This window comes from Acyrthosiphon pisum, chromosome A1, assembly GCF_005508785.2.
Source record: "Acyrthosiphon pisum isolate AL4f chromosome A1, pea_aphid_22Mar2018_4r6ur, whole genome shotgun sequence".
Lineage (NCBI taxonomy): Eukaryota > Metazoa > Arthropoda > Insecta > Hemiptera > Aphididae > Acyrthosiphon > Acyrthosiphon pisum.
Window position 1 is genome coordinate 50,091,852 of NC_042494.1, and position 22,712 is coordinate 50,114,563.

Here is a 22,712-nt window from a genome sequence, read left to right on the forward strand (position 1 = left end):
ACAAAAAAAAAAAAAAAAATCGCGATGCGTTATCTGAAATCAGAAACACGACGGCGGCGTCGGCAACAGTGTTTATTAGCGAACAACACGCGTTTTTTTTATAATTTTATTTCTATTCTTATATTTCATTTATTTAATTTTCCGGCGAGATAAAATATTAAGGCCCGCGTATGGTAAGTTTCAAGTAGCATTCGACAATCTTGCAGACCGCCGTGGTTGTTAACAAAATTTTTAATATTATTTTAATATGACCCCGTGTCGTCCGCAAAATATGATTTCTAAACGCGTATTATTATAGGTATACATTGTAAAAGTAACCCAATCACACTCGCTATATAGGTACATACTAGGGCTTAGATATATGCACTGCACAGTGTTTCTTGACATACCGCATACATATAGTTCGCATGTTTTCCCATTTTCAATTATAAAGCTAACACAAAAAAACCGAGAAAACCCCACCTACAAATAATTGTATACCTTATTATAATATTATACAAATACAGACCATTGTTTTGCTGACTACTCCAGAATTCCTATTAACAACAATACCCTGTTATCCCTGACCGCCGACCATGCACATAACTTTTAGTATGTACGGTCATATTATATAGTTGTATTGTAATTTTCTATAATTGCCGAAAAAAATAGTTTTTCTTTCCGAAAGTATTGCGAACACGTGCTGAACAAGCAAAGTACAAGATAAATATGCTAAAACAACGATCGACCCGTAACGAACGGGCAAAACTTTTCCGTTATTATATTATATAACAAGACCAAACTCGACTATTTTAAAAATACCGACAACCACCTTACTCGTTGTTTTGGATAAGTAAAAAGATGATGAGAAAATGTTTTCGCCATAACAATATAATAGTATAGCATTATAATTTATAATATATGACATTGTAATTTCGTCAAACAAACAACCAGAATAAATATTGGTCGAATGAAATTATTAATATTCAATTAAACTCACTAGGTATAATAAAATATTGATATTCAGTCAGTGCTCGACTTGTGGTTGGGGGGAGGGGACGCATAGAAACTCAGCTCCTATACTAGCTTTTGATTTTAATTTGCGTTCCCATACTACATTTTTCTAAAAAATCGCACGGGTACGCCGGTACGCGGTATTAAAAGCCAACGAAATATATTTTTTTGTATATATTCAATTTTTTTTTAATATTAAATAGGTACTTAACTTGTAAGTCGCAATTCGGATTTTTTTTATCAAAAGTCAAAATCGTTAATTATAGTTTTATGGCGGTATTATCAATGATGGTCTTATCAACCGCTCCACTCAGGCACGGTTACCAAACGCACGCATATTGTACTTGTGAATTATTATTATACGTTGCGTAACGGTACACAATACTACGTTACACAATGGTTATTTGATACGTAAAAATTGTTGTCCATGCATAGGTATAAATAAAATTTCAAACATGTTATCTATACAGTATAGTACATTGTGTATTTGTGTATGATGGGCAAATCAACGTCGAGCCAAACCATATTGAATGTTTTTTTCGGTAAGAAGGTACCTTATAAAATATTATAAAATATAATACTGAAAAGTATATGTCTATTCCTATATTTTAAACAGTGAATTGTAGCTATAAAATAAAAATTAATCCACATTCCCACATACTTTATTTCTTATTAGACAGATCCGGAGACCAATGTTGATGTTGTTGCAAATTGCAATCAATATAGCTCCAGAAAAATTTAATTCGGTATTTATACAAACGGTCTTGCACCCAAGTAAAAAGGGTACATAAATACATAATACATATAACATAATTATAAATTTAGTGTTAATAATGTATTATATTTATTAATTTTGTTTTTTTATGTATAATTTTATACATTTTTAAATTTAATAAGATTATAGGAACTATAATGGTTTTTTTTCTTTTTAATACAACTAGGAAAAAAATGTAATGTTTGAAATGATGAAAACTGAAAAGTGTAAAAATATTAGTACTTAGAAAAATATATATTAGGAATTATATTTATTTGAAATATGATGGTACTGTGGTAGTAATTCAGTATGAAGGGGGGTGTGGGGAGCTTTGCCCCCCACGGGTTAGTGTTCAATAAATGTTCGGTTGGAACGCCGTTTTTTTAATTTCTATTTGAGTTTCCTTTCTTTAAATTTCCCAATTAGAGCACTGATATTCTATTAGGTATTTAGGTATACTCACAAAATATAATATGTATACATATAAACAAGTATACATCAAGTAGCAAAACTACTTTGATCAGTTCATAAAAATGATCTAATGAAATTACTTAACAAACATCACATTATCGGTTACCTACTAATAACTAATAAGTAGGTACTATAGAGGTAGGTACCTACAGCAAAATCACCGTAGCTTTGATACATTTATAGAAAATATCAAATATACGGGATTATTAGTTATTACATTTACCGCATTTGTAATAATATATGTAAATAATAGTATAAGTTGTAATTTCTAAATAATTACGGTCGGAGAGACGTACCTATGTGAAACTCTCTATTCCATCACGGAACCTGAGAATAATATAAGTAACTAGGTACACATCCTAACTTGACGCATCGCCCAAAGCGTAATCTTCGGGAAACAGGTGGCACGAGTGCACGACTTGTCGTCGGGCCGTAGGCGATAAAGACTCGTCTCTCGCCATTGCACAAATATATACATCGCATACGTGAAATATTAGATTATACCATTATTACATATTATTTGAAAAACGAAAAAAACCATAAAACAGCGTGGCAGTTGTTCGTGCGGTGGATACTGAAGTGGATAAAACGGCCGTTTCATATAAAGTTAGCTAACGGAAAATCTGCTCACTACGAGTATATCGTAAACAGTACGGTCGGACTGACCACGGTAAATTACATAGATTTTTGAACCTTGTTGGATTTTATCGATACACGTTTCATCTCAACTTTCCGAACTCGCCCGTCTGTGAATTTGTTCCATTATAATGGTGAGGTTCTATACAAGCCCTTTGTCTGATTATGGTATATATAAGCGCATTCACAGCTACGTTGTGTGTCGTGTCATTTCGATCAAATCACATTGTGATTGGACGTTACTTTTTTGGCATCATGTAATAACCAAGTTGCAACTGAGTATACCAAGAATTTACTACAGCTTCACTTCTAAACCAATATGATTACCAGTTGTAAGCGTATAGTTACCACGAACTCGTATGGTTACCTTATACTCGCGAGTAACCGCGATATTATATGTATCATTGCAGGTAATCAGTCTTGTCACGTCGTTTGTAATCGTCCGGTTTTCTACGTCCATCTCGCCGCCATACGATTGAACGATCCCACGGTGATTTTCGATCGATCCATTGTTGTGTTATTGTCCTCGAGTGCATATTATATTGGAGTGTAACGTGATAACATTTCAACGAACGAACGAAGGCTTCTTAAAAATTCTGTATTACCAATGAGTATATTATTATATTTTACCTTATAATATACTGAATGTTATGCATCCCGACGAAATGCGGTACCCTTTTCCCAAAGACTACGTGGTGGATCGTGGATGCTGTCACGATTTAGTCTTTATGTCATATTAATATATTATATATTAATTTAATACCCTGATTCAATATAAGTAGTAGTAGCTATCGATATAATATGCGCGTGACTATTTGTTTTGAATATTAATGTTACAATAAAATAATATTTACTGTTTATCTTTAACTGTACTTTTGAACACCGAGTTACAATATTATTTGACAAAAAAGATTACTTATAAAAAATTGTACAGAATTTTTTTTTTTTTTTCATTAATTAACCCGTGACAACTTAGGCCATTGGGTGGTTTTTAACTGTGGGGGAGGGTACTGTAGGTTTTGGAAACACGTGTGTTTTAGTTTGGCAGAATTTTCAAGTGGCCACCCGTAGGTATCTGTCATGCCCGGGTGGGGGATGGCGGCCTCTCTCTCCGGCTGTAACACGATTGCGCCCGTCCTACCTTTTTACATGCAAAAAACGCAACACGATTGCGCCCAGCAAATCAGCACGATTGCGCCCGTTTTACCTTTTTACCTACAAAAAAACACAATACGATTGCGCTCCGTGAAATATATGTCTAATCTTGCCATTAAAAGTATAGGTCTTTGTCCAATAGGTACACATTTTAAAAATACAGTGGTAAACTCAAAGTTGAAATTAAAAGTTCGAGTTAACCAAGTTCCGGCTGTATTAAATATATTTTAACAATTTTCCCTCCCAATTTTACAGGCTGAGGACTGACAACAAAAATGTAGCAAAAATGTTCCTGTGTATTAGTTTTAAGAGTATCACGTAAGTTAAATAATTGAAATTTGGATTCTTCCAGTGATATTGGAATTGATAACAATTTTTTTTTACGGAAGTCAAACTTACGTCGTACATACTTTTCCTCCATAACTTAATATCGGAATGAACGGTATTTAAATCATTTTCAGTACTACGTAATTCTTGTCGAATTATTTTATTCGATCTCGTAAATAAGTCGTTTTCACATTTTCTTTTGATCCGGGAATTTACTATTTGTCTACTAATGATATTTTTTGGAATAATGTTATGCTTGTGTTCATTAAGCACACTAAGGACTTTCGTCACATCTTTGTCAACATAAATACTTGATTGACAATTTTTGTTAGTACACCGATATCGAATACTGCCCAAGTTTTTAAGTAGTTTATATTCCCTATATTTATGACCATCATCTAATAATATACATGGCTTACCTTTTTCAGTCTCAAACTTTTTTGGAATAGATAAATTCATTTTTAACACGTCTTGTTAGTTTCACGATAGAACACTTTACGAAACAAAAATATCAACACGTTTCACAACAACCAACAGTCAACTGCAGCTAAAATGTAAAATCCGGCTACAGTCTACAACAGTATCATCTTGACGCATATTATAATAAACAGATATGATAAATTTCGATAATAATTTCGTATAGTTAGTATACAATATAATAATAATAACTAAAATTCCTGGTTATTACTTATTATATAGCTTATGCTTTATAAGATATCGATCTTGAATTGCATATCTTTACTCTTTATCTTATAAGTGCATTGGGAAAATACGTTTATGAAAAAAAATAATCGAACTTTTAATTTCACCTTTGAATTTACCACTTCGACTGTATTTTTAAAATCTGTATTGGGCAAAGACCTATATTTATAAGGGCAAGACATATATTTCACGGAGCGCAAACGTGCTGCTTTTTTACATGTAAAAAGGTAGGACGGGCGCAATCGTGTTTCACCGCTCTCTCCAGACACCGTGACTGCCCGAAGAAAAGTGCTGCCCGAAACAGAGGTTCGAACCGGCGACGGTATGCGTCGCAACCAACGCCTTAGTCCGCTTGGTCACTCCGTCCCACCTTTACAGAATAATTTAATATTATAAGCTAAACATTTTATAAAAACGATAATTTTATTATCCTGTATAAATGATTGGTGCAATCAGATTGCAATTCTAAAATCTGGTTATTATAAATACTGGTTAGTATAGATATTGATAATAATTAATAAATAAGAAAATGTACCACATTTAATAAGAATTTTAATTGTATGATTGATATAAAGATAAATATAAAGGGTGTCCCGTGAGGATATCCCCATTAGCCGAAGAGGGAAACTTGCCACCAGGATAAAAACCGGATTTTTTCCGTTTTACCTATAAACTAAAAAAAAATATTAAAAATCATGAGATTGATGAAAATTAAATGTTGATAAATCAAAATTTTCACAAAAATAAACCCTATAAAATTGTTTCAAAAATAAAAAAATTACTTTTTTAATTTTTTACCAAAAAATGTAGTTAAATTAAAAAATAAAATATGTGTAGTCCTTGTTTCTGTGAGTCTAATAAAAAAAAAACAGATTTATGATATACCTGATTTATTATCTCAGGAGATATCACAATGGGTAAATCCTTGCAGGACAACTGCTGTGTAATAACTAATAAACATATTGATATTATATATAAATAATCATTTATGTAGGTACCTACTTAATATTAGTTAGGTACTTATTTATTAGTCTTGAAAAGTATAATGACTAATAAAAAGTCAATAATTGCATATCAGTCTTCCAAGTAAATTGTTCTTAATTTTTTTCTTGAAGAATGTATACAGATTCCAGAATTCTATTGATGATTTAAACAGGTTTATTTCTTAACGTGTTTTAAACGACTTAATTGTTTACTAAGAACAATATTATTATTACTGTTTAAATGTTTGATCCGGTGAAATAACCAACAGGGATCAAAACCACAAAATTCGTTTCTTATCGTGTGTAGTCGCGTACCTATATTTCAACATTTCATACCTATTAGGTTTCAGTGAAACCTGTATATAACGGACAGTCACGGGACCAAAATAATTGGGGCGGTTCCATTTTCCTCCAAAAACGAGATACCGTTTTCCTCCAATGTCTATTTTCCTCCACAAAAAAAAGGTAGATTTTCATTTTCCTCCACATTATTTTAGACTGAAATTATGTCTATTTTCCTCCAATATTTTAGCCGGTGTTGTAGTATTACGTTATGTATTATAAAGATAGATTAAGTCTAGTATCCAGGCCCTAGGGCTTGCAAACGTTATAATAACGTTATATTTGACAAAAAACGATTGAAATTTATAAACTAACGGAAAACGAAAATCAAAAATAGTTTAATACATTAGGCCTAATAAAGAATATTTTTTATTTTTTCGATAAGCATAAATTATTAATATTAACTATTTTATTATTTTATTTATTATTTATTGGAGCAAGATGGAAAGTGGAGGAAAATGGTCAAGAATTATTTTTTATTTTTTTGGAGGAAAATGGACAGTGGAGGAAAACGGTATCTCATTTTTGGAGAAAAATGGCTACGGCCAAGAATTGTCCATTCAATGTTTTAAAAATTACAATTTTTACGTACATTTGTATTTTTTTATATTTTATAATATGTATTAGGTATAATCTTTATTAATATGTATTATATATGTATTATACACATACATTATAAATAATTTTAATTATTTATTATATGTATTATGTATATTTGTATAAATTTATTAATTATTTCTTAAAAAATGATTCTATTGATGTTTGTTTTTTGAACTTCGATTTGGTCATTTCCAACTCGTGATGGATAATTAATTCGCTCACATATGAAAATCGACCAACCTCCGCTAGAGTCTTTAAAACGAATAATGTCCACCTTTTGTTTTAAATTTAAGGCTTTACGCGGCACGGGAGGTGGCATTGCTAAGGAAAAAATGTACAACTCTGACTGCAAACCGATAGAAACTGAATAAAAACGTTTGAAACTCATGGTTATCATTTATACGTATTGCAATGAACTTTATAAATTCAATAGGTACTCGCAATTAGCGTTATCGTAATCGGGGATAATGTAATTGGTCGTAATCCGTGTTTTTCACTGAATGGCCTAATTGCGATCCTTATCGACGCTGTTTCGTAGTATGTATGTATGTATGTATTTTTGTCCGTTATGAAATTGTTGGATTAAATATTAGTGTCCGTGTCCGTAATAGAAGGAGTCCGTTATAGACAGGTCGAAATACATTAGAATGCCTATCTTTTTGCCGGGACCTGGTCATTTTGTCCGTTAAGAGAGGTGTCTGTTATATACAGGTGTCCGTTAAGTCAAGTTTCACTACTATTATTGATTTATGTTATAATATTAACAATTTAATAATAAAAACTTTTCTGACTAGGAATTGATCATTATAATAATTATGTATTGACAAATAATATTTGATTTTTATTTATTTCCTATCGATCTTCGTGTTTATCATTTGTTTATCTCTAATTTTATTTTGCATATGTTTAGAGTTCTAATCAATTAGTTTCCAAACATTTAGCACCTCCCTTCGTGTTATAATAATAATATTATTAACAGATAAAAACATTTAATTTTTAGTAAATTATATTATAATAAATAAATTATAAAGTATATTCAACATTTTTAATCAACATTATCTAAAATTGACTACAACTTGCCGCCCGACAACTTGCAGACCGACAACTTGCTGAACGACAACTCACAGACCGACAACTCGCAGACCGACAAATTGCCGCCAGATAACTACAACTTGCCGACCGACAACTTGCCGTCCGACGACCGTGACATTTCGACCGACAAATACGACTTGCCGACCGACGAACGTGACATGTAGACCAAAAACCACAACTTGCCGACCGACAACTAAAATTTGCCGCCGACGACTATGACATAGCGCACAACGACTACGATTTGCCGCACTTCAACTAAGACTTGTCGTCCGTTCACCATGACTTGCCAGCCGTACAACACGAAATGTCACAGTCATCGGTTGAAAAATCGTAGTCCTAGTTCGGTAAGGCGTATAGGTGAACGGGCGGCAAATCATGGTGAATGGTCGCCCAAAATAGTTTGGCAAATGGCGGAACGATTTTGGGAGACCTTTAACCACGTTTTGCCGCCCGTTCACCTACACGCCTTACTGACCTAGAACTACAACTTGTCGCCCGACGACTATGACAAGTCGACCGTTCACCACGACTTGTCACCACACGACTTGTCGCTCAAAATAGTCGAACTATTTTGGGCGACAAATCATGTGTTGACAAGTCGTGGTGTACGGCTGGCAAGTCATGGTAAACGGACGACAAGTCTTTCTTGAAGTGCGGCAATTCGTAGTCGTTGTGCGGCAAGTCATAGTCGTCGGTCGGCAAGTTGTAGTCGTCGGTCGGCAAGTTGTAGTTGTCGGTCGGCAAGTTTTAGTTGTTGGTCGACATGTCACGGTTGTCGGTCGGCCCGTTGTTGTTGTCGGACGACATGTCACGGTCGTCGGACGGCAAGATGTGGTTGTCGGACGGCAAGTTGTCGTTCGGCAAGTTGTTGGTCTGCAAGTTGTCGTTCGACAAGTTGTCGGTCGGCAAGTTGTCGATCGGCAAGTTGTAGTCGGAGGAGAACATTCATCGTCAGGCCACATATCTTCAACTATGATTCGGAAATTTCTGTCGTCGATTGGCGTGCAGGTGGACGGCGTGCAGGTGGACGTCGTGTAGGTGAACGGCGTGCAGGTAGATGTCGTGCAGGTAGACGGAGTGGGATTTTCCTTCACCGGCCACGAAGGTGGTGCCTGCAGCGTAATGTGAAAAATGAATATTGGCGGTGGTGACGTGCACGACGGTCGCTTCGAGTTGTAGTATTCATAGCCCGTCTGCCGCTTCGAACTGTAATATTCCTGGCCCATCCGCCGAACCGGGACCATCGTCACGTGATAAGCCACCGCCGCCGATGACGACCGCGAACTGGCCACCGAGGGCAGCGTGGACAACCGGCGGTTCGTCCTCGGCTTCATCATACGGCGATCGACGAGTTCGTTCCGTACAGTAGTGGATTGATCATCGCTGAACAATGCTGCAGTTTTATCACGGAACTTCGGAGGGACGGGCGACGGCTTTATCATACGCCGATCGACGAGTTCGTTCCGTGCGGCGGTGGATTGATCATCGATGAACGATGCTGCAGTTCTGTCACGGAACTTCGGAGGGACGGGCGACGACTTCATCATACGGCGATTGACGAGTTCGTTCTGTACAACGGTGGATTGATCATCGCTGAACAATGCTGCAGTTTTATCACGGAACTTCGGAGGGACGGGCGACGGCTTTATCATACGCCGATTGACGAGTTCGTTCCGTACGGTGGTGAATTGATCATCGCTGAACGATGCTGCAGTTCTGTCACGGAACTTCGGAGGGACGGGCGACGACTTCATCATACGGCGATCGACGAGTTCGTTCTGTACAGCGGTGGATTGATCATCGCTGAACAATGCCGCAGTTCTGTCACGGAACTTCGGAGGGACGGGCGACGACTTCATCATACGGCGATCGACGAGTTCGTTCTGTACGGCGGTGGATTGATCATCGCTGAACAATGCCGCAGTTCTGTCACGGAACTTCGGAGGGACGGGCGACGACTTCATCAGACGGCGATCGACGAGTTCGTTCTGTACGGCGGTGGATTGATCATCGCTGAACGATGCTGCAGTTCTGTCATGGAACTTCGGAGGGACGGGCGACGACTTCATCATACGGCGATCGACGAGTTCGTTCTGTACAGCGGTAGATTGATCATCGCTGAACAATGCTGCAGTTTCGTCACGGAACTTCGGAGGGACGGGCGCGGCGTCCGACGATCGCGATACCGCGAGGGACTGTGGCCCACACAAACAACGATAGCACACACATACCGTGGTTGCAAAAACGCATAATATAAATAATGAATGTACAACAATATAATAATGTCACTGAAGAAAAATATTGTAGTAGGTAGGTACGATATAAAAATATCATGCGAAGGTACAGCGGAATTGTACTGGAAAACTGTTATTTTTATCGATATAATTCGATCGTGAAAGTTTTTTGGCGAGTATCTATTTATCGTTAAGGAACGCGCGAATAAACAATTTGGCCAGAAAGTAAAAAATATAATGGTTCAAATGGTTATATAGTTATTATTTATCTGCTTTGGACGACCGACTGCTTTTCGTGGCTGCTATTATGCCAAACGACATATATGTCGTATGGACGACAATAATATTAATACCACTATACCTATAATATATTATTATAGTGCCTCATCAATGAAATCACGCAACAGTCGCATCGGTCAAAATATATTTTAACTAATTTTATATTAGGTATATAGTAAACGTATGTGGGGCGAGGCCCAATCACTGACGTTCCTTTATGTATGTACATTATTTACAATATCCCTGTACACTTATATGCATATCATATATAGGTACCGTTACGTCATATTATTATAATACCATTTATGCATCGAATATTGGAATGCTGTGAGTGGCGTTGGGCCACGATTGAGTGAGTAACATCTTGAGAGTTGTATCGGCATTATTGCGCATGCCCGAATGTCACGTTAGTGCACTAACTTATTACCGAGTTACCAAAACGGTATTGGCAGAATGCCCCTGGACCAGCTTCCGGCCGTGCAGTTGGAAAAAGTTAATTATATTCCAATAATGATATTTTATGCATGAGGTATATCTTCAAAAATAATATTATATATAGTTTTGAATTGAATTGTTAAAAATAAAAAAAACATAAGAATTATAATTTATAGCACGCAACGCACATTGATTAGCTGTATTGTATTTGTAAATAAAATTGCTTTACTGAATTATTTGTACACGAAATGGAAATGAAAATAAATCTAATTTTTCAAATTAAACGTCAGCGAACACAACGTTTGCTTGTGATTACATTAATTTATTTTCTTTTTTAATTTACTGGATTTTATATTTTAGAATTAACTCTTTTAGAATGAAATTGACGCTTTTAGTCTCTTAACGACTTTGTATCGCGGGTCACCGTTTCCGGCCATCTACAGAGACGGCGGAAATATGTGTAATATATATAACACCATATATTATAATATATTGTACAGTATATAATGTGTTATTTTTATAGGAAATGTGAATTTAAATGATTTTGACTAGTGTACCTACCTATAAGTAGTGTAAGAGTCATAAATTTGACTCACACTTCAAGGGAGCCCATCGATCAGAACCTAGGGGGGTGACAATATCATAAAAAACTAAGCACCAACGCCACCAACAAAATGTCTTTTATTAAATAACAGAAATTAGAAATATGACATAGATAAACGATGTACCTATGCAGTACGTCATAAGTATACTATCATTAATAAAAATAGTTTATTATTTACAATCAAAAAAATAAGTATAATTTGTTTAGGGTGAGATGTCACCCTTTTGTAACTGAGTGCCCTTGACACACTTATATAATATATCGGTGGACCCATTAGAAATTCAGATGAAATATTGCAGTTCGTAAATAGATATACTGCAAGCGTGTTGTTCACTAATTGCAGTAGTTATATTCAGTGCTTCAAAACGTTTTTATAACGTTATGAGTATAACGTTAAACATATCAAAAAAACGATTGAAATCAATAACGGATAACATATCGGTAAACGATAAACGATTGAAACGAATAACGGTTAACGTACCAGTAAACGATAAACGATTGAAACGGTTAATGGATAACATATCGCTAAACGATAAACGATTGAAAACAAATAACGAAAAACGAAACAAAAACGATAAAAGATTGAAACATATATGTACTGCATAACATACAATATACAACATACAACATCTAACTGCCTGAGAAAAAATATATTTATAAAATTATAACTATCAGTAAAATATATATTATGGTTATTTTTGTAATATTATATTTTTCAATCACTCTGTTTTGTGTGGGAAACAAGCTATATTCATAAGATAACGCTAAACGCTCCATAACGTTTACATTTTTAAAACGTTTAAACGCTTAAGTTGAATAACGTTTAAATGTTTATAACGTTTAAACGTATAAATTGAATAACATTTAATATACATATAACGTTAAACAGCCATTCGATCATAACGTTTAATATCCGTATAACGGTAAACGGTATTATTATTTTTGATTTAAGCCCTCGTTATGTTATGACTTTACACACCTTAAATCCATAACCACGTACTTGGCAAATTTGATGTGCTCTTAAGCTGTCGATGACATTATGCCTTCATTATTATTCGCAGTTACATTTTGTACTCATCATGACGTATAATATGACTTATTAAATAAGCCTATTATGTCGATTTAAATCCCATTTCGATAAATGAAAAGTTTACTATTTCGTTTGAAATCTGATTCGTAATATTACACTATTGTAATATTATTATTTCGTTTCATACAAATTGTTATTTGTGTGTTTATGAAACTTATTAGTTCTTATAATATTGTGGTATTATGTAAGTATAACTTATTCATTTTCGAATAGCAAAATAAAAAGTAAAAAACGTTTGCAATTTATTTTTATCAATCTAATATTTGTGGTATTAAAATAAATTTAAACGGGTAGATTTATATTATAATAAATTTGCAAAAGCTGAATAATGCAAGTAAATGTTCATAATGACGTAACAATGTTAACAATACGAGAACAGTTAATATTTCAATTTCTTGAAATACCACAAATACCCTACGACTATAGTGACATGTTAAAAAATTAACATGCAACATTTTAATATTATATTATAACTACAGAGTTGTACAGACTACGATATATTATTATTGCAGCGGGTTAGCTTTAAACGTCACGTCACGTATAATTATTTTGTGTATACGATTGTCTGACAAATGGACAGTTTAATATATTATACAATACTATACAGTACGAGCTAATATCTAATAGACGTAGGATTCTCATTTTGACCGTAAGTCATTACACTGCACATGTGGTTTTCCGAATGGATGTGTTAGAGTTTCGGATTATTGGCAACAATTGAGTGTACCGTTACTGTTAAGTTTGAAAAAATGTGAAGTTTTGAAGTACGACTTTCTACGTATATATAATAGTATGTATATAATGTTATACAAAATATATTTTATGTACCTATATAGTAGTTGGTCTACGATTCGAATTTCGAATCGCCTTTGTTATGTAGTTCAATAAGCGAGTCGTTGTTGTTTTAAAGTTTTCCGATAAGATTATAACCTCAACAAAAGTTCCGAACGCTTTTTTCGTTGACACACACGATTCACTTTATGACTATAATACCTTACTCAAGTCAATCACAGACCTACAGTAAGAGACACACGTGATAAAAATTAAGAGTAGAAATAAAACACGAAATAGAAACGTAGGTAATCGGTAACGAGAAAATTGACGTGATGGTTTTTTTCCTCCTTTTACACTAACCCACGATGATGGAATTAAAGGAGAAGACTCGTTAACAGAGTTAAAATTAAGGCTCACCATCGAAAATCTACGGCAAATGGCGATACGCAGAGACGGTGTAATCATGTGGTGTAGAGGTATATAATATACATTAAATATAAGGCACACGCGTCTCCGATGGGGTGCGCACAATTTGGAAGCGTACCTAAGTTTTTGTTCTTCTTTTAAGGTATATATATATGTATAATAAGCTCCTTAGCTCGACCGAATGATTTAATGACCATTTTTTTTTTGTCGAGGGAGCGATTGTTCGAATTGGTTGCAGACAATGGAATATATATTATACACCTACACAGCGTCAGGGTTTAATTGTAAAAAAATAAAACTGCCAAATATAACACTTTTAGGCACGTCTATTGTAATTAATTATATCGTATATATGTATATATATAATATATAAATGTGAGCGACGAGGTAAGGGAAGGGTGGCTGGAGTGTTTATAACAAAATATATTATATATTTATTATTGTTCCTTTTTTTTTATATATATATAATATATCAAACATTAGTCACCGTTACCGTCGCCGCTGCGGTAGTTGTATATAATATTAGTTTTATCCCCAGACCGGACGTTGGAAACATGCCAACATTTCGGGGCAAACCGCTATTCCGTGCGATTCACGTATGCAATAATAATATAATAATCGGGGTGTCCACTGCGCGGCGGGTCTATAATTTTTTTGATTTTCACTTATCCGATTCGATTCGTTTAACACAATTATACGTATATACACATACCTACATTATTAAATAATACACGTCACATAAACACGCACAAATGTGTGTGTATGCAACAATATTATGGGACACTCCGAAATAATAAATCACGTCGAGCTCGTAAACGTTTTCCCGTACGCATTTTTGTCATATCGACCTATAATGTGCGGCGGTGCAGTGGTGGCGGGATATCGTGGCGATTTGGTTGCGAAAAAAAAAATTCGTTTAATTAAAAGTCCATTATACAGATAGGGTTTGTAATTGAATTTTTTTATTTATTTGTTTTTTTCATTTAATAGTTGTAATTTATCCGACAAAATCTTGTCCTGCACGCACCGCATCGTATATTATAGACACTCGTGCAACATTCGAGTCGTATAATCGTTATCACCGACAGTATCGAAATAACGACAGCCAGACGCGTATATTTCAACTACTACTTATATCATATAAGCGATAGTTGTTCGGTTCCACACAGTAATACACTATAATAATATAAATAATAATATATGATAACAATAAAGTGCAAATTGCAGTTAATCAAACAATACGAGTAGGTATGTGTACACATATATATTATAGGTAGATACATATCGATTGATATATTTTTAATTGAATCAGAAAAAACGTGTAAATATATATAAATGTGTGTGTGTGTGTGTAATGTGTATGTTATAGTTCATGGTCACGGGCGCATGCAATAAAAACGGGTCTTTTATAAAATAGTTGGTGTGGGTAAAAATCAAAAAAAAATCGTAATTAACTCTGGGAGCGCGCGCGAGCTCGTAATTTTTTTAAATCAGAACTCTTAATTGGGGTCCACCCCTACAACGCCGCCGTATATTTTGAATTAAAACGTTATTATTACGCATAATATAATAATCGTATAATATCATTATTGCAGTTGTAGTGCTTTATATTGTATTGCGTGTGGCTGAAGGCGCCCAGAGATTGGCCTCGACGGGAGATCGTGTTGAAAAACGGCATCGATCAATGTGCGTAAAAGGGCTCTGACGGGGCTCGAGTTTTAATCACGTTTAATGAACGAACGCCTCTGCCGCCGTCGAGAATACGAGCACCCTACGACTTCGAATCCGGTCGACCGACTGTCGTATATATATTATTATAATGTATATTATATATTATAAAACATCTATCGAGCGCGGGAAACGCCAATTTTCCATCGGATCTTCTCCATCTCTCTGAAGTCGGTTCGGTCGTTAAACTTTTTTCCCTCTCACTCTCTCTATACATACCTATATAAATATATATTATATATACCTTGACATGCAGAGTGATTTTTTAAGCATCTTACCCCCATTTTTCCGTTTAATAATTAGAATTCATTCAAATTCTGATTTTTAAAATTTTTAAGTAAGTAGGTACCTATAGCAAAGATCATATTTTAAAATTCCCGATATTTTTTGTGGTGGTACAAACTTTTATTTTTGAAATGAGAACCGTCTTTTTATTGCAAATTATTTAGCGGATTTTATGTAACTAAATCAAAATTCAAATAAGTATCAAATCTCAAGTATTTGAAAATATGGTCTTCAGGTTAGGTTTGTGCTTACCGTCATATCAGGACGAACAAATAATTAAAAACCATAATATACCTATTGTAAAATTGTAAATTTTCGGAATCAAGTTACATCGGTTTGGGTGTAAATATAAGGTGAGGGAGAGTGGTTCCAGGTTGTATACTTTAATTTAAATGATTTAAATTGTATTACAAAATTGCTTTCCATTCGACATATCACATATGTCATTCTCGTCACATTATAAATGATACAAACCTCTCTTTCAAATTACTACGCGGTGTATATTGGTAATATTATAAGGTTAATAATAAAGTAGGCCGCACGAATTTTTCGATTTCCTAAAACATAGCTGGAGTGCTGGCTGTAATTTTCGGGAAATCGAAAAATAAAAAAAACTAGGCTAACCATCTAAGCGAGTGCGATAAATCTCGTCGGAACGAAATCAATTTCGCGATAAGACCAAGTGCGAGGTATATAGCTTCCGGCAGTATTACCCATCCCGTTAAAACGGCCGAGATTTGTGGGAAAAAATAAAACAAAATAGGTTTTCGATTGCGTTTGTGAAATTTCGCAATGAAGTTCATTGACATTTACACCCCGAGACATCATGTGGTCCATACATACACACTAGTAGCTTAATAATATATATTATATTATACTTATAGAGTATTATTATATATATATATTATATGTACTAATAAGAGCGCGTCCGGCCGTGGTCATAATTTATAACTTATAAGCTCGCGGAGAGCACAATATGGACATGCTTAAATGAAATCCAATTTGGTCCAACGGATATATAATAATATATACTTTCTAGTGGTGGAGTGATCGGGGGTGGACTTTCGTTTGGTAATTTTTTGCTCTCTTTATTTCGTTGGAAATTACACGCGAACCGTATCTGTGCAGCCCGAGTATTAGCGTCCAACTTGCTGCCCGAAAACGTCTTATTCGTATATAATATTATACTGTATATATACCTACCTATAGAATATATGCGAGTTTGAAACGGGAATCTCGAGTTTTTTCACGACTGAAACACTTTATCTCGTTTTTCTCACGGTAGGATTGGTCTATTTTACAAGCCCAACGGTGCGATATTAACTCGATTATTACACGCCTTGAACACGAAAACCCGTCGGAGGTTTCTTCTTTTTTTTTTTTTTAAGAAAAAAACTTTATCTTATGTGTTTAATTAATTCATTTCCATATACCGTGTTGGAATATATTATACATATTTTATAATGCACTTAACAGTTAATACTTGTACAGTATATACATAATATTAGGTATGTATTTTTTCCGAGACGATCGCTCACGCATAGATGATAATAACGTAAAATGACTGTAAACGACGCCCAGCTATATACCTGCAACGTAATAGTAACACCTATTATAATTCTCAATAGCCTATATTATATAATATAATATGTTTAGTGTAGTAGACACATATAATAATATATAATGTGTGTGCAGCATCGGGTGACTCGCCACCATCACGCCAACCCGCACGTATAGAACCATAATTTTCACTCTTGCAGATCTTAGAACATTGTAACGACTAAATATAATATCATACAGGCCACGTGCAACGTACTCGTAAAAATTTATAAACGCATTTACGTACTTATAAGATTATGTTATGCAAGGCTGGGCATTAACGAGCTAAAAAGTTAATTTAATTTTAACTTTATAACTTAACTAGTTACTTTTGGCTTTTCATTAACTTAACTGTAAACTTAATAAATTTCTTTTTTCATTAACTTAAAATTAACGAATTAATTATCATTTTAAGAAGTAAGTTAAGTTAATTTATTTTGTTTTTAATTTAATAATATTTCACTATTTCAGTCTATTTTGTTTTCAAGTCAAAAAATATTTACCGTGAATCGTTTAAAGTTAAAAATGTATATCATTAATATATAACTTAATGAAAATACTGTATAAAGTATAAACATTAAACACTATATAGTCTATAATTTAGTTTGTGGTTGAAAAAAACTAAATATGCTAGCGTTGTATAAGCAAAATAACTATTTTTAACTTAATAAAAGTTTACAAAAAGTGTGCATTTACTCTTAACTTAGTTAACCTATAGTTAAATTAACTTTTAATTTTTAACTTTTTGTTATTGGTGCACATTAACTTAACTTAACTTAATTGAGTTAAAAAAAAATCATTTACTTGACCAGCCTTGATGATATGTGCGGTAGACAGCGGTATAGTGCCCGGTATATTATAAAGCGCCATGAGATCCGCGCATGTTAAAACCGTAAAAGTTTTGCAACGTGGCACCGCAAAGTCACCGCTAATTGTCCTATATAGGGTTGCTATGGGATATTTTTTAAATAAAATAAAATAATATTTAATTTATTGTTCGTCATTCCATAATATCAAATGCACAACAAAAGCAATCGCAATGTCCTTATGTTTGAAGAATTTAGACTCAAAACTATATTCGACCGATGTCGATGAAAGTTTCAAAGATTGCTCATAGAGATATCAGGAAAGTTAAGATACAGGGATGACCCGCGGCCCATGGTATATTTTAAAGCGCACCGATATAACGCCGTTTTATGTTTGTTCGTTTTTTCCAGGGCGAAGTAGGTTCATACAGCTAGTATATAATAATGTAATATGTAATAATATGTAATATTCAATACATTTTAGAAATCTTTAAACGTAAATTATTTTTATATAGGAGCACTTACAATTTTAAAAGGGTATTTTAACACAACATAATGCAACACTTGCTTATGACGACGTGAGCGAAGCGAGACAAGTGCCCAACACCGTGCAATTTATTCTCTTACAGTATTTTTTTTTTTTACATTATTCCGTCGTCATATTTTCGTAACCTAATTCCCTTAATATTTAATACATTTCATTTATTAGTATATAGCTATAAAACTAAAGAAAAAAACGTTCTATATTTTAAAAAGCAAGTTACTTCGATATTAGTTTGAAAATTATAAATTACAGAAGGAAAATGTTTATTATTTTGACTTAAACTTAGAAGATAGTTTTACTTTAAAACAAAATTATTTAAGTTAATTCAATTTATCTTCTATCAGAGATTGCGAACATAAAGGAACACTAATTACATAAATATGACTCGTGGCATTTAGTATTAAAATCCTAATTTTTTTAATTTGTTAAAATCTTAGATCATCACTGTAATTGTTTCTTTACAGTATTATTTTTAATTTATGAAAAAAATCCAAAGTTTGGATATAAATGTAACGGAAATAATAATCACTCTGCTGACGAGTAATATTTAATGGTATACCATTTATTATTTTTGTTTCTTTGATGTATGAAATCATGTATTATTTTAGTGAAACAGAAATGAAAAATGATTTCAAAATATTTATTTTATGTATACCTACTCTATTATTTCAATAAAATATTGATTCAAGTCGGTTAGGTTTATGCATTTATTGACATAATGTATAAATTGTATAAAAATTAATATTCAATAAATAAGTACATTTTGTATACTTTTTACTCGGACATATGTGTAGTAGTAAACGAGTTTTCGTTATATCGTAATACGACTGCGGTGCGGCGCCGTTTTTTTCTTTTTTTATTACATGTCAAAATAGTTGACGACTGCGCGTACACGTCCCTACTCGCTAGAAAAGTAATGTCAATCGTTTTTTCTATGTCCTAGCTGAAAAGTTAAAAAAGAAAAAAAATAATAATAATAAAAATAAACAACCAACCAACCGACCGACCGACCGACCGACGATCTCAGGGACACCCAATATCGTTGCCCCGAGTCCCGAAAAACACACGTTTTATGTTAGTTTTTTTTCTTTCCGCCCAACCTAACCATATCGTATCTTGATTTATTGCGCGGCATTATTATATGCGCGTATCACCCACACACGCAGAGAGAAAAAAAAACGACTGAATAAAATGTTTATCTTTTCTCTCTCTCTATCTTGTCCATTACCTATATAATATTACTATATACTCGATTCGCTTTTATTTCGTCTGCGCTCGAGCTCCTTATCCGTCCGTCACACACACTGTCCTTCTCATTCTCTCTTTGTCCCACTAGTATATTCTATTATATCACTTATATAATTCTCTGCGCCTACAACGTTTTATACCCTCTCGCTCTCTCTCACTCTCTCTATCTCCCCCTCTATCTTTCTCTCTCTTCTCTCCCTCTCCCCTTTCCCCCGGGCGTAATTCATTCGGGCTGTGACGGGAAAATGCGCCAACGACAGTCATCCGGCTAGAGATATCTGGGTTATATGCACGTCGTCATCGCGTGTAATGCAGGATATTATTATCATACGGTGACTCGCGTGTACGTTGGTCGTAGTGCGTCCTTTACGCACGTACGCATTGCATATAATTATATATAAATATACGTTAAGTGTGCGTTGTGCGTATACGCATGCGTAAACCACGACAGGACCTAGGTGTAGGTATCACAGATGGGTATCCGGTGAACGGAGCTGGAACGGATCTGGGGTGGATCCACCAACCCTGGTGATATATTTTTTTTTAAGCATACTGTAATGAATACTAAACTTTTAAATTACTCTCATCACTTAGGTTCACTCCTACTATTATCAAAATGAATTTACGTTTTTAAAACGATTATGGAGGCAAAAAAATTATAAATATTCATTTCATTTTTGCAAATATGTCTTTAATAGTTTAATTGTTTATGAACTTATACCAAAAAGAAAATATTAAATTACCTATACCGTCTGTCGATTTCTTTTAATTCTCATTTAATTCATATAAAACAAGGAAAAGAAAAACATAGTACCAGCGATTGAATAGTTTTGAAAACTTGCCTTGGCTAGAATATTCAAACATCAACTCCAGTGTATTCAATGAAACATATTATGTATTTTTTTTTATTTTAATTGTGAAAAACAGAAGGTCTTCATAAAGTATGCCAGTTGAAAAAGTTAGCGATGACAGTATAATATTAATTATTCATTCATTAAACTATTAAGAAATTATGGTTTGTTAATTGCTATATATTCACATTGCACAGTAACACTGACTATCAGACAAATTCTTCTCAATTTGCAAACGATTTTCAATCAACTTGTTATTACTTATAATTTATAAACGTAATAGAATTGATAATAAAATACAAAGTAGCAAAAATATAGGGCTTACGTATAGATTATAATACCAATATTATTTTTGTAGGGTGCAGACATACTGGACAAATATTGCATTTCGTGGTTATCGAGAAGATGGTCCAGATACATTTCCCGGCCAAGAATATTTAATAAAATATATTTATGGTGTTTTGATTTTTAATAAATAAAATCAGTGTACGTTGGCTTCTTAAATCGTCAGGTAAGCTGTTTTTCCGATGTCTCATATAACAATAATATCTGTCGTCTGCAAATATGCGTATACAAAAGAAAATAGGTATATTGTTTTACCATACGACAAAAATAATATTATTATATAGGTATTAAAACATAATATAATATCTGAAAAGTGAGGGGAATTCATTCGCTCAAGTGTTGAATATAGCCACCTGACGTGTAGTATTATAATGATATACGAATGTTCCAATTTATGACCGATCGGAGGTGCTAAGTTCTTTCGCTTCGTATCGTGTATGGTGTGTTGGTGTAGCTATATATTATATTAATATCCAAGTGCCAGTGAACACGGCGTCCGCTCCGTCACTCATCCGGATCGTCGTGCGGACACAACAATTTTGCGTACCATTATAGTATATTACACATCTATATAGATACCGTAAAAGGAACGAAATAAGAAACGAAATAAAATGAAACGTAAACAGACGGGAAAAACTGTATGATAACATATTATGTAGGAACTCTAAAGGATAACGAACGTCGTGTTTTTTCGTACATGCGCGTCTCTATCGTGACGCAGTTGTCGCCGTCGATGTCCTTTCCGCGTCCGACAAAGGTGCCCTCGCGTGTTTGCCGAACCTACCTATATTGTAATAGGTAGGTAATATTATTAATATGATGTAATAACTAATAACTTACTACCGTGTGCGTGTTTCGGCTGTTTGGCTTTTTCTGCTCGAAATCCGACCTTGACTATAGAGCTGATGTACAAACGTTAACGCGGTTATATAGTCCTAAAAAGTCCTCTTTCAGACATTAATATTTAACACGTCATGCCGGAACTACACGTTACCTATTGCGTATCTCACTCTTGCTTTGGAAATAATAGTAAACGCCCCGTACACTATACAGGGTGATTAATCTAACAATGGATAGTCGTTATTTCAAAAAGTTTTAACTTTATAACTTACAGTTCAAAGTGTAATCGAATATACCGATGAGTGGATTCTTTGCCAACAAAAATTATGGTGAAAAATTTACGAACATTTAACATTTTACACATTTTTTAATTATTCAGTGTTTAAGTACTGTAAGTTGGAAGATCAAACTGCTGTCAAATGAGTCTATATTGTATACATTTTTAATTGTAATTTATTAAATTAAAATATCAATTTTACATTGTGTATCTACTATTTTGTTTATCAAATTATATCATTATATCAAATTAAATATTGTTTTTCAATTAATAATTTCAATATATCTAAAAA

General features: G+C 33.9%; 1 protein-coding gene across 4 annotated transcripts in view; it reads left to right on the top strand.

Annotated features, from left to right (window-relative positions):
• LOC100574733 (cardioacceleratory peptide receptor) overlaps positions 1–22,712 on the top strand; it is a 241,635-nt gene that overhangs the window by 120,436 nt on the left and 98,487 nt on the right. For 2 of the 4 annotated variants that reach the window (XM_003245049.4, XM_008185672.3), the window contains one exon: positions 21,317–21,469. The exons of the other annotated variants lie outside the window; for them this stretch is intronic. The gene's annotated coding sequence lies outside the window, so the exon portion shown is untranslated. The remainder of the gene's footprint in view (positions 1–21,316; positions 21,470–22,712) is intronic. 4 annotated transcript variants of the gene reach the window in all.